This window comes from Pseudophryne corroboree, chromosome 4 (genome assembly GCF_028390025.1).
Source record: "Pseudophryne corroboree isolate aPseCor3 chromosome 4, aPseCor3.hap2, whole genome shotgun sequence".
NCBI classification, from domain to species: domain Eukaryota; kingdom Metazoa; phylum Chordata; class Amphibia; order Anura; family Myobatrachidae; genus Pseudophryne; species Pseudophryne corroboree.
In genome coordinates, this window is record NC_086447.1 from 364129664 (window position 1) to 364142477 (window position 12814).

A 12814-nucleotide genomic window follows, 5' to 3' on the forward strand; every position below is an offset into this window, starting at 1 on the left:
CCAACTCCGATGCCCCCAGGTCTTAGCGTGAGACAAGGCGTGAACCGAGACAGGAAAATAACAAGGGGACCTCTGACTAAAACAACAGAAAGCTAGGGGCTATTAACTACCCTAAAACTAAAATAAGAATTTACTCACCGGTAATTCTATTTCTCGTAGTCCGTAGTGGATGCTGGGTACTCTGTAAGGACCATGGGGAATAGACGGGCTCTGCAGGAGACTGGGCACTCTTAAAAGAAAGATTATGTACTATATCTGGTGTGCACTGGCTCCTCCCTCTATGCCCCTCCTCCAGACCTCAGTTAGGGAAACTGTGCCCGGAAGAGCTGACATTACTAGGAAAGGATTTGGAATCCAGGGTAAGACTCATACCAGCACACCAATCACACCGTACAACTTGTGATAACTATACCCAGTTAACAGTATGAACAACAACTGAGCCTCATTCAACAGATGGCTCAGAACAATAACCCTATAGTTAAGCAATAACTATATACAAGTATTGCAGAAAGTCCGCACTTGGGACGGGCTCCCAGCATCCACTACGGACTACGAGAAATAGAATTACCGGTGAGTAAATTCTTATTTTCTCTGACGTCCTAGTGGATGCTGGGTACTCCGTAAGGACCATGGGGATTATACCAAAGCTCCCAAACGGGCGGGAGAGTGCGGATGACTCTGCAGCACCGAATGAGCAAACTCAAGGTCCTCCTCAGCCAGGGTATCAAACTTGTAGAATTTTGCAAAAGTGTTTGATCCCGACCAAGTAGCAGCTCAGCAAAGTTGTAAAGCCGAGACCCCTCGGGCAGCCGCCCAAGAAGAGCCCACCTTCCTCGTGGAATGGGCTTTTACTGATTTAGGATGCGGCAGTCCAGCCGCAGAATGTGCAAGTTGAATCGTGCTACAGATCCAGCGAGCAATAGTCTGCTTTGAAGCAGGAGCACCCAGCTTGTTGGGTGCATGCAGGATAAACAGCGAGTCAGTTTTTCTGACTCTAGCCGTCCTGGAAACATAGATTTTCAGGGCCCGTACAGAAAATAGACAGGGCCAAAATCTGGACTTTAATGGATCCCAATTTTAGGCCCATAGTCACTCCTGACTGTAGGAAGTGCAGAAAACGACCCAGCTGAAATTCCTCTGTTGGGGCCTTCATGGCCTCACACCAAGCAACATATTTTCGCCATATGCGGTGATAATGTTTTGCTGTCACCTCCTTCCTAGCTTTTATCAGCGTAGGAATGACTTCAACCGGAATGCCCTTTTCCATTAGGATCCGGCGTTCAACCGCCATGCCGTCAAACGCAGCCGCGGTAAGTCTTGGAACAGACAGGGCCCCTGCTGTAGCAGGTCCTGTCGGAGCGGCAGAGGCCAAGGGTCCTCTGAGATCATTTCTTGTAGTTCCGGGTACCAAGTTCTTCTTGGCCAATCCGGAATGATGAGTATAGTTCTTACTCCTCTCTTTCTTATTATCCTCAGTACCTTTGGTATGAGAGGAAGAGGAGGGAACACATAAACCGACTGGTACACCCACGGTGTCACTAGAGCGTCCACAGCTATCGCCTGAGGGTCCCTTGACCTGGCGCAATATCTTTTTAGCTTTTTGTTGAGGCGGGACGCCATCATGTCCACCTGTGGCCTTTCCCAACGATTTACAATCAGCTGGAAGACTTCAGGATGAAGTCCCCACTCTCCCGGGTGGAGGTCGTGCCTGCTGAGGAAGTCTGCTTCCCAGTTGTCCACTCCCAGAATGAACACTGCTGACAGTGCTAGCACGTGATTCTCCACCCATCAGAGAATCCTTGTGGCTTCTGCCATCGCCATCCTGCTTCTTGTGCCGCCCTGTCGGTTTACATGGGCGACAGCCGTGATGTTGTCTGACTGAATCAGCACCGGCTGGTTTTGAAGCAGGGGTTCTGCTTGACTCAGGGCATTGTAAATGGCCCTTTGTTCCAGAATATTTATGTGTAGGGAAGTCTCCTGACTCGACCATTGTCCTTGGAAGTTTCTTCCCTGAGTGACTGCCCCCCAACCTCGGAGGCTTGCATCCGTGGTCACCAGGACCTAGTCCTGAATGCCGAATCTGCTGCCCTCGAGAAGATGAGCACTCTGCAGCCACCACAGCAGAGACACCCTGGCCCTCGGGGACAGGGTGATCAGCCGATGCATCTGAAGATGCGATCCGGACCACTTGTCTAACAGATCCCACTGAAAGATCCTTGCATGGAACCTGCCGAAGGGAATTGCTTCGTAAGAAGCTACCATCTTTCCCAGGACTCGCGTGCAGTGATGCACCGACACCTGTTTTGGTTTCAGGAGGTCTCTGACCAGAGATGACAACTCCTTGGCCTTCTCCTCCGGGAGAAACACCTTCTTCTGTTCTGTGTCCAGAATCATGCCCAAGAACAGCAGACGCGTCGTAGGAACCAGCTGCGACTTTGGGATATTCAGAATCCAGCCGTGCTGTTGTAGCACTTCCTGAGATAGTGCTACTCCGACCAACAACTGCTCCTTGGACCTTGCCTTTATAAGGAGATCGTCCAAGTACGGGATAATTATAACTCCCTTCTTTCGAAGGAGTATCATCATTTCGGCCATTACCTTGGTAAATACCCTTGGTGCCGTGGACAGACCAAACGGCAACGTCTGGAATTGGTAATGACAGTCCTGTACCACAAACCTGAGGTACTCCTGGTGAGGTGGGTAAATGGGGACATGTAGGTAAGCATCCTTGATGTCCAGTGACACCATAAAATCCCCGTCTTCCAGGCTTGCAATAACCGCCCTGAGCGATTCCATTTTGAACTTGAACTTCCTTATATAAGTGTTCAATGATTTCAAATTTAGAATGGGTCTTACCGAACCGTCTGGTTTCGGTACCACAAACATTGTGGAATAGTAACCCCGTCCCTGTTGAAGGAGGGGAACTTTGATTATCACCTGCTGAAGGTACAGCTTGTGAATTGCCGCCAGTACTACCTCCCTTTCCTTGGGAGTAGCTAGCAAGGCTGATTTGAGGTAACGGCGAGGGGGAGACGTCTCGAACCCCAGCTTGTATCCCTGAGATACCACTTGTAGAACCCAGAGATCCACCTGTGAGCGAACCCACTGGTCGCTGAAGTTCCGGAGACGGGCCCCCACAGCACCTGGCTCCACCTGTGGAGCCCCAGCGTCATGCGGTGGACTTAGTGGAAGCAGGGGAGGATTTTTGTTCCTGGGAACTGGCTGTCTGGTGCAGCTTTTTCCCTCTACCACTGCCTCTGGGTAGAAAGGACGCGCCTCTGACCCGCTTGCCTTTCTGAGGCCAAAAGGACTGTACTTGATAATACGGTGCTTTCTTAGGCTGTGAGGGAACCTGAGGTAAAAAAGTCGACTTCCCAGCTGTTGCTGTGGATACGAGGTCCGAGAGACCGTCCCCAAACAATTCCTCACCCTTATAAGGCAAAACTTCCATGTGCCTTTTAGAATCAGCATCACCTGTCCACTGCCGAGTCCATAATACTCTCCTGGCAGAAATGGACATTGCATTAATTCTAGATGCCAGCCGGCAAATGTCCCTCTGTGCATCCCTCATATATAAGACTACGTCTTTAATATGCTCTATGGTTAGCAAAATAGTATCCCTGTCAAGGGAATCAATGTTATCTGACAGGGAATCAGACCATGCTGCTGCAGCACTACACATCCATGCTGAAGCAATAGCAGGTCTCAGTATAGTACCTGAGTGTGTATACACAGACTTCAGGATAGCCTCCTGCTTTCTATCTGCAGGCTCCTTTAAGGCGGCCGTATCCTGAGACGGCAGTGCCACCTTTTTTGATAAGCGTGTGAGCGCCTTGTCCACCCTAGGGGATGTTTCCCAACGCAACCTGTCCGTTGGCGGGAAAGGGTACGCCATTAGTAACCTCTTAGAAATCACTAGTTTCTTATCGGGGGAACTCCACGCTTCCTCACACAATTCATTTAATTCATCAGATGGGGGAAAAGTCACTGGCTGCTTTTTCTCCCCAAACATAATACCCTTTTTAGTGGTAACCGAGTTAATGTCAGAAATGTGCAACACATTTTTCATTGCCGTAATCATGCATCGGATGGCCCTTGTGGATTGTACATTTGTCTCATCCTCGTCTACACTGGAGTCAGACTCCGTGTCGACATCTGTGTCTGCCATCTGAGGTAGCGGGCGTTTTTGAGCCTCTGAGACGCTTGGGCAGGCGCGGGCTGAGATGCCGGCTGTCCCAAAGCTGTTACGTCATCGAACCTTTTATGCAAGGAGTTGACACTGTCGGTTAATACTTTCCACATATCCATCCACTCTGGTGTCGGCCCCGCAGGGGGCGACATCACACTTATCGGCTCCTGCTCCGCCTCCACGTAAGCGTCCTCATCAAACATGTCGACACAGCCGTACCGACACACCGCACACACACACACAGGGAATGCTCTGACTGAGGACAGGACCCCACAAAGTCCTTTGGGGATACAGAGAGAGAGTATGCCAGCACACACCAGAGCGCTATATAACAGAGGGATTTACACTAATACAAAGTGAATTTTCCCCCAATAGCTGCTTATATCACCTTTTGCGCCTAAATTTATGTGCCCCCCCTCTCTTTTTTACCCTTCTCGTAGTGTATACTGCAGGGGAGAGCCTGGGGAGCGTCCTTCCAGCGGAGCTGTGAAGAGAAAATGGCACTGGCTGTGCTGAGGAAGATAGCCCCGCCCCTTCAGCGGCGGGCTTCTCCCGCTTTTTTAATAATATTTATGGCGGGGGATTAGGCACATATACAGTTTATAACTGTATTATGTGCATTTTGCCAAAAAGGTATACATATTGCAGCCCAGGGCGCCCCCCCACCAGCGCCCTGCACCCACCAGTGACCGGAGCGTGTGGTGTGCTGTGGGAGCAATGGCGCACAGCTGCAGTGCTGTGCGCTACCTTAGTGAAGACCGGAGTCTTCAGCCGCTGATTTTCTCCTGGAATCTTCCGTCTTCTGGCTCTGCAAGGGGGACGGTGGCGCTGCTCCGGGAATGGACGATCGAGGTCGGGCCCTGTGTTCGATCCCTCTGGAGCTAATGGTGTCCAGTAGCCTTAGAAGCACAAGCTAGCTGCAAGCAGGTAGGTTTGCTTCTCTCCCCTAAGTGCCTCGTAGCAGTGAGTCTGTTGCCAGCAGATCTCACTGAAAATAAAAAACCTAACAAATACTTTCTTTTTTTAGTGAGCTCAGGAGAGCCCACTAAGTGCATCCAGCTCTGGCCGGGCACAGATTCTAACTGAGGTCTGGTGGAGGGGCATAGAGGGAGGAGCCAGTGCACACCAGATATAGTACCTAATCTTTCTTTTAAGAGTGCCCAGTCTCCTGCGGAGCCCGTCTATTCCCCATGGTCCTTACGGAGTACCCAGCATCCACTAGGACGTCAGAGAAAATAAGATTTTACTCACCGGTAAATCTATTTCTCGTAGTCCGTAGTGGATGCTGGGAACTCCGTAAGGACCATGGGGAATAGCGGGCTCCGAAGGAGGCTGGGCACTCTAGAAAGATTTATGACTACCTGGTGTGCACTGGCTCCTCCCACTATGACCCTCCTCCAAGCCTCAGTTAGGACACTGTGCCCGGACGAGCTGACATAATAAGGAAGGATTTTGAATCCCGGGTAAGACTCATACCAGCCACACCAATCACACCGTATAACTCGTGATACTAATACCAGTTAACAGTATGAATATAACTGAGCCTCTCAACAGATGGCTCAACAATAACCCTTTAGTTAGGCAATAACTATATACAAGTATTGCAGACAATCCGCACTTGGGATGGGCGCCCAGCATCCACTACGGACTACGAGAAATAGATTTACCGGTGAGTAAAATCTTATTTTCTCTGACGTCCTAGTGGATGCTGGGAACTCCGTAAGGACCATGGGGATTATACCAAAGCTCCCAAACGGGCGGGAGAGTGCGGGTGACTCTGCAGCACCGAATGAGAGAACTCCAGGTCCTCCTCAGCCAGGGTATCAATTTTGTAGAATTTTGCAAACGTGTTTGCCCCTGACCAAGTAACAGCTCGGCAAAGTTGTAAAGCCGAGACCCCTCGGGCAGCCGCCCAAGATGAGCCCATCTTCCCTGTGGAATGGGCTTTCACTGATTTAAGATGCGGCAGTCCAGCCGCAGAATGCGCCTGCTGAATCGTGTCACAGATCCAGCGAGCGATAGTCTGCTTAGAAGCAGGAGCACCCAGCCTGTTGGGTGCATACAGGATAAATAGCGAGTCAATTTTTCTGACTCTAGCCGTCCTGGAAACATAATTTTTCAAGGCCCTGACTACGTCCAGTAACTTGGAATCCTCCAAGTCCCTAGTAGCCGCAGGCACCACAATAGGTTGGTTCAAGTGAAAAGCTGATACCACCTTAGGGAGAAACTGGGGACGAGTCCTCAATTCTGCCCTATCTATATGGAAAATCAGATAAGGACTTTTATATGACAAAGCCGCCAATTCTGATACACGCCTGGCCGAAACCAAGGCCAATAACATGACCACTTTCAACGTGAGATATTTTAGATCCACGGTTTTTAGTGGTTCAAACCAATGTGATTTTAAGAAACTCAACACCACGTTGAGATCCCAAGGTGCCACTGGAGGCACAACCGGGGACTGAATATGCAGCACTCCTTTTACAATGTCTGAACTTCAGGTACTGAAGCTAATGCTTTCTGGAAGAAAATCGACAGAGCCGAGATCTGTATCTTAATGGAGCCTAATTTTAGGCCCATAGACACTCCTGCTTGTAGGAAATGCAGAAATCGACCTAGTTGAAATTCCTCTGTTGGGGCCTTTTTTGGCCTCACACCAAGCAACATATTTCCGCCATATGCGGTGATAATGTTTTGCAGTTACATCTTTCCTGGCTTGAATCAGCGTAGGAATGACTTCCTCCGGAATGCCCTTTTCCGTTAGGATCCGGCGTTCAACCGCCATGCCATCAAAACGTAGCCGCGGTAAGTCTTGGAACAGACAGGGCCCCTGCTGCAGCAGGTCCTGTCTGAGCGGCAGAGGCCATGGGTCCTCTGATACATTTTCTTGAAGTTCTGGGTACCAGGCTCTTCTTGGCCAATCCGGAACCACGAGTATCGTTCTTACTCCTCGCCTTCTTATTAGTCTCAGTACCTTTGGTATGAGAGGCAGAGGGGGGAACACATAAAACGACTGGTACACCCACGGTGTTACCAGAACGTCCACAGCTATCGCCTGAAGGTCCCTTGACCTGGCGCAATATCTTTTATAGCTTTTTGTTGAGGCGGGACGCCTTTATGTCCACCTGTGGCCTTTCCCAATGGTGTACAATTCTTTGGAAGACTTCTGGATGAAGTCCCCACACTCTCGGGTGGAAGTCGTGTCTGCTGATAAGATCTGCTTCCCAGTTGTCCACTCCGGGAATGAACACTGCTGACAGTGCTAACACATGATTTTCCGCCCATCGGAGAATCCTTGTGGCTTCTGCCATCGCCATCCTGCTTCTTGTGCCGCCCTGTTGGTTTACATGGGCGACTGCCGTGATGTTGTCTGATTGGATCAGGACCGGCTGGTTTTGAAGCAGAGGCCTTGCCTGACTCAGGGCATTGTAAATGGCCCTCTGTTCCAGAATATTTATGTAGGGAAGTCACCTGACTTGACCAAAGTCCCTGGAAGTTTCTTCCCTGTGTGACTGCCCCCCAGCCTCAAAGGCTGGCATCCATGGTCACTAGGACCTAGTCCTGTATGTCGAACCTGCGGCCCTCTTGAAGATGGGCACTCTGCAGCCACTACAGTAGAGATACCCTGGTCCTTGGAGACAGGGTTATCAGCCTAATGCATCTGAAGATGCGACCCGGACCACTTGTCTAACAGGTCCCCCTGAAAAGTTCTTGCATGGAACCTGCCGAATGGGATTGCTTCGTAGGAAGCTAACATTTTTCCCAGGACTCGCGTGCAATGATGCACCGATAACTGTTTTGGCTTCAGGAGGTCTCTGACTAGAGATGACAGCTCCTTGGCTTTCTCCACCGGGAGAAACACTTATTTCTGGTCTGTGTCCAGAACCATCCCCAGGAACAGTAGACGTGTCGTAGGAACCAGCTGTGACTCTGGACTGTTTAGAATCCAACCGTGCTGTTGTAGCACTTTCCAAAATAGTGCTACCCCGACTAGCAACTGCTCCTTGGACCTCGCCCTTATAAGGAGATTGTCCAAGTACGGGATAATTAAAACTCCCCTTTTTCGAAGGAGTATCATCATTCCGGCCATTACCTTGGTAACACCCTCGGTGCCATGTACAGTCCAAACGGCAGAGTCTGGACTTGGTAATGGTAATCCTGTACCACAAATCTGAGGTACTCCTGACGAGGATAGTAAATAGGGACATGCAGGTAAGCATCCTTGATGTCCCGGGATACCATGTAATCCCCCTCGTCCAGGCTTGCAATAACCGCCCTGAGCGATTCCATCTTGAACTTGAATTTTTTTATGCATGTGTTCAAGGATTTTAAATATAAAGAAGGGTCACACCGAACCATGCGGTTTCGGTACCCCCACCGTGTGGAATAGTAACCCCGTCCTTGTTGAAGTAGGGGCACCTTAAGTATTACCTGCTGGGAATACAGCTTATTAATTGCCACTAGCACAGCCTCCCTGCCTGAGGGAGTTGTCGGCAAGGCATATTTGAGGAAACGGCGGGGGGAAGACATCTCGAATTCCAGCTTGTACCCCTGAAATACTACTTGAATGAAACAGGGATCTACCTGTGAGCGAGCCCACTGATCACTGAAACTTTTGAGATGGCCCCCCACCATACCTGGCTACACCTGTGGAGCCCCCGCGTCATGCTGTGGACTCAGAGGAAGCGAGAGAAGAATTATGATTCTGGGAACAGGCTGACTGGTGCAGCTTTTTCCCTCTTCCCTTGTCTTTGTACAGAAAGGAAGCGCCTTTGACCCGCTTGCTTTTCTGAAGCCGAAAGGACTGTACCTGATAATACAGTGCTTTCTTAGTCTGTGAGGAAAACTGAGGTAAAAATATTTCTTCCCAGCTGTTGCTGCGGATACGAGGTCCCAGAGACCATCCCCAAATAATTCCTCACCCTTATAAGGCAGAATCTCTATGCGCCTTTTAAGGTCAGCATCACCTGTCCAGGGACAGGTCTCTAATACCCTCCTGACAGAATGGACATTACATTCATTTTGGATGCCAGCCGCAGTGGCAAACGCAGGATTTACTTGGGGGGGTTTCCGTATTTTAAATATATATGTAAAATATAGGAAGCAGTGTTGGCACTCAGGTAGTGAAAATACTTTTCATTACCTGAGTGCCGCCGACACCACTTGCTATATATGGGCTCCTGGCCGGCGGGCACCATCGGAAGGCATCGGGGCTTTTATTTACATATGGGAGTGCTGCCTCATGGACTAATATATATATATATATATATATATATATATATATATATATATATATACACACACACACAAATAAGTCCTTGCGCAAAAAGTCCTTCAGGCTCCAGAGTTTAGAATGTCGCTCTGATCCCTCCAAGCCCTCCGAGTATCGCAACTGGTAAACAAATGGGGAGCGCACTTGTAAGTGGTTAAAAAGCACAACCTTTACTTAAAACATATGCTCACGTACATTCCTCCTGACGAAGTCCCCAATTGGACGAAATGCGTTAGGCGTGGCCTAGACGTGGACGCTGTGACGTCATCTGCCGAGACCAGAGCAGACACTGAGACAAGTCTGCCTTACAACCGGAGCAGCTAAGTTGCAGCGATCCATTCATGTTGCTCATTTTAAATTTGAATGTACGTGAGCATATGTTTTATGTAAAGATTGTGCTCTTTAACCACTTACAAGTGCGCTCTCAATTTGTTTACCATATATATATATATATATATATATATATACACATACATACATACACACACACACACACACACACACACACACACACACACACACACACACACACACACACACACACGTGTATAGCATGCACATGGCGTCTTTAAAATAAAGTGTGCCCAGTAAATGGATTGGATATATATACACACACATACAGTGTGTGTGTGTATAAAAAAAAATCAATATACGGTATGACATACACACACTGTATAGGAACCAGATGCACACTGACTGACACACACACACACACACACACACACACACACACACACACACATACTTGTTTTTCTATCCTCATCGGGACATATGTCTGGAACCTTCCTCATGGGGACCTATTCAGGAATACCGGCCTAATGAGGACACCCCACATAACTGATTTATTTTCGGGTTTAATTAGAGATAGAGGAAACGTGTATTCAGCAGCAGATACATTTTATTCAGGAAAGGTTCTTTCTCATTTCAGCAGTAATTCGGTTCTTAATGTAAAACTTAACCGAGAGCCAGTTCCGAGCCTTCAGCGCTTGTCGTTCTGCCCTTAGGCACGCATCACAGTCATTCTTGCCCGGCACCTTGAATGAGCGAATGAACCGAATCATGTGACGTTCAACAGCTTTCACTTCTGCTGGGGTCCACGGATTGCGCTTGGTACCCCTTCTGTCACCTGTGCGGGAGAAGAAAGGTCAGTCACCACGCAACGCCACCACCAGTCATGGACGCATCTCAAATGGAATGGACAGTCACACCCACCTTTAGCTGCACCTCCATCCACCGCCGACACCACGCTGCCAGCTTCTTTTCCCATGTGCCCCATGGGAACCTCAGTATCCTGACTCTCTGGCTCATCCCCAGAGTCATCGCTCACCACCTGGATCGGCTCTGTGGATAGAGAAGGACAGGGAAACCGATCACACCAGCCCACTTAGACAGTCAGTCCCTGGAGCCACACTGTCAAGTGATACCTACCGTTTGGATCAATGGAGATCTCTTCCAGATTGTGGCCCCGGAATTCAGCCATTCTCCCTTGCTCGAGAGCCAGAAACAGCTTGCTCAACTTGGCCAGTTGAAGGGTACCCTCCGGGAGGCGGTAATAATGCCGGTGCACCCGAATATCATGTCCAAGGAAATCAGCAAGCTGATCCATCTCTGTATCGCTCAGGTTGAGGTCTCTGGAAAGTGTAGCCACATGCTTCCGTAGGCGGGTGGAAGATAATGCTTCGGGGTGCTTGGCCCCACACTCCCGGGCGTAGAGACGTATGCAGTCGGATCCCCTATAATGGGACATGGCTGTTGGCCTAGCAAACATGTAGATATTGTGTGGGGTCACACCACATTCTGTCCGCTTCTCTATGAGGAGCTCCATCGCTTTCTGCATGCTTGGGGATAGCAGGACAGGGACTTTCCTGCCTCTTTTCCCAGGAATCTCAATACGGGAGAAGTGACGACAGAGTGCCTTCTCCAGCTCTGACAGGGCCTGGGCCACATCACCCTGCAAATCGGCTGTGTGCCGTAAATCGAAGGAGGAGAGCAGCATCTTGGAAACCTCACCTTCTCTCCTGCGGTTGAAGAGAATCAGCTGCGTGAGGGTAACTTTGGCCAACATGGACCACTGCTGTTTGGAAGGGTGGGCGGACAACTCATCGATGTACTCTCGCTGACGGTCAAGGAGGTACAGGTTCAAGCGCTTAACATCATCAGTGAAGGGCAGAAGCAGCGGTGCATTCCATTTTATCTCTCGAAGTGTCTTCAGGGCAGCAGTGGAGATTAGCTCGCTCCACCTCGCCTCATAAATTTTCCGAAAGTTTCGGGCACGCTCCTCTGTCAGGGCACTGCCCTCCATCAGTGCCTGACACTCCACCATAGCTGAAATCTTCTGCAAGCTGTGTCCCACCTTCAGAGCCAACGAGGGTATTTTATATGTATTGGTGCGGTCATCGTAACCGGCCAGGCTCCTCACAGCATGCACCACTTGCAGGAAATTCTGTGGGCAAATGAAATCTTCCATACACCGCAACGGTGTGACCTTCATCGCCTTCAGCAGAAGCCGCCCCACCTCTCTGAGCTTCTGACGGATGTAATCATGCTTGCTGACATCAGACCCCAGACGGTTATAGAGGTGCTGACCGAACTGCATAATCCAGCGGTCCCCTTTGATTACCGGTACCACATCATCATAATTCATTCCGCTCAGCAACTTCCAGAGGCCAGTGCCAACATCTTTCGGGAGCGGTGTGGCGTAAGTGAAGAGACCCTGCACCCTGGTTCTTCCAGGTTTGGGGCTGACACTTTTGCGGAGCGGGCACCTCTTCACATGGCGCCACAGGTGCTTCCTGGAGAATAGCCCTTTACATTTTACACAGTGCATGAAATCTTGGGGAGCCGTTGCTTCTTTCGGCTGCTTGCACGGTAGGAGGACTCCGCTGCCCTCGCGGAGAACCCCGACATTATGGGCAAAGTTTCCCCGGGTGCGAATCAGGTCTAGCTGCACTGTCCTTTCCCTGGAGCGCTTCGGAAAGCTGAGTGCCCTTGCAACCTCATGCTCATTGTGGTGGACAGCTTGAACATGTCTCGCAATTTTTGAGAATGGCCTCTCGCACCACAGGCAGAAATTTTTCTTGTTACATGCAATCGAACCATCTGCTTTTCGGGTAAGTACCTGGACCGACACTGCGCGGGCCGGATGGAGACTTGGTTCGGCCTCCGCGGAGCAAGCCCCGGACACTTCCAGAACCTTCCTGCCGTGAAAAGACGTCTCCTCCCCTCCACTATCATCCGAGCTGCTCAACTCTGACGAGTCGGGGAGATAGTCTTCGTCACTGCCGTCGGTTCCGTACATTGCCTCACTGCGACCAGCAGACCCAGCACTTCCGGATTTTGTGGCGCACACACCG

The 12814-nt window shown here is 50.0% G+C and overlaps 1 long non-coding RNA gene across 1 annotated transcript; it reads right to left on the reverse strand.

The window, feature by feature from the left end:
- Nucleotides 1-10341: 10341 nt before the first annotated feature.
- Nucleotides 10342-10801, reverse strand: LOC134911432 (uncharacterized). The gene is made up of 2 exons (XR_010176564.1): nucleotides 10674-10801; nucleotides 10342-10587 (listed from the first exon to the last, which is right to left on the reverse strand). It is a non-coding gene; the product is annotated as an uncharacterized LOC134911432 (long non-coding RNA).
- Between the last annotated feature and the right edge of the window lie 2013 nt (nucleotides 10802-12814).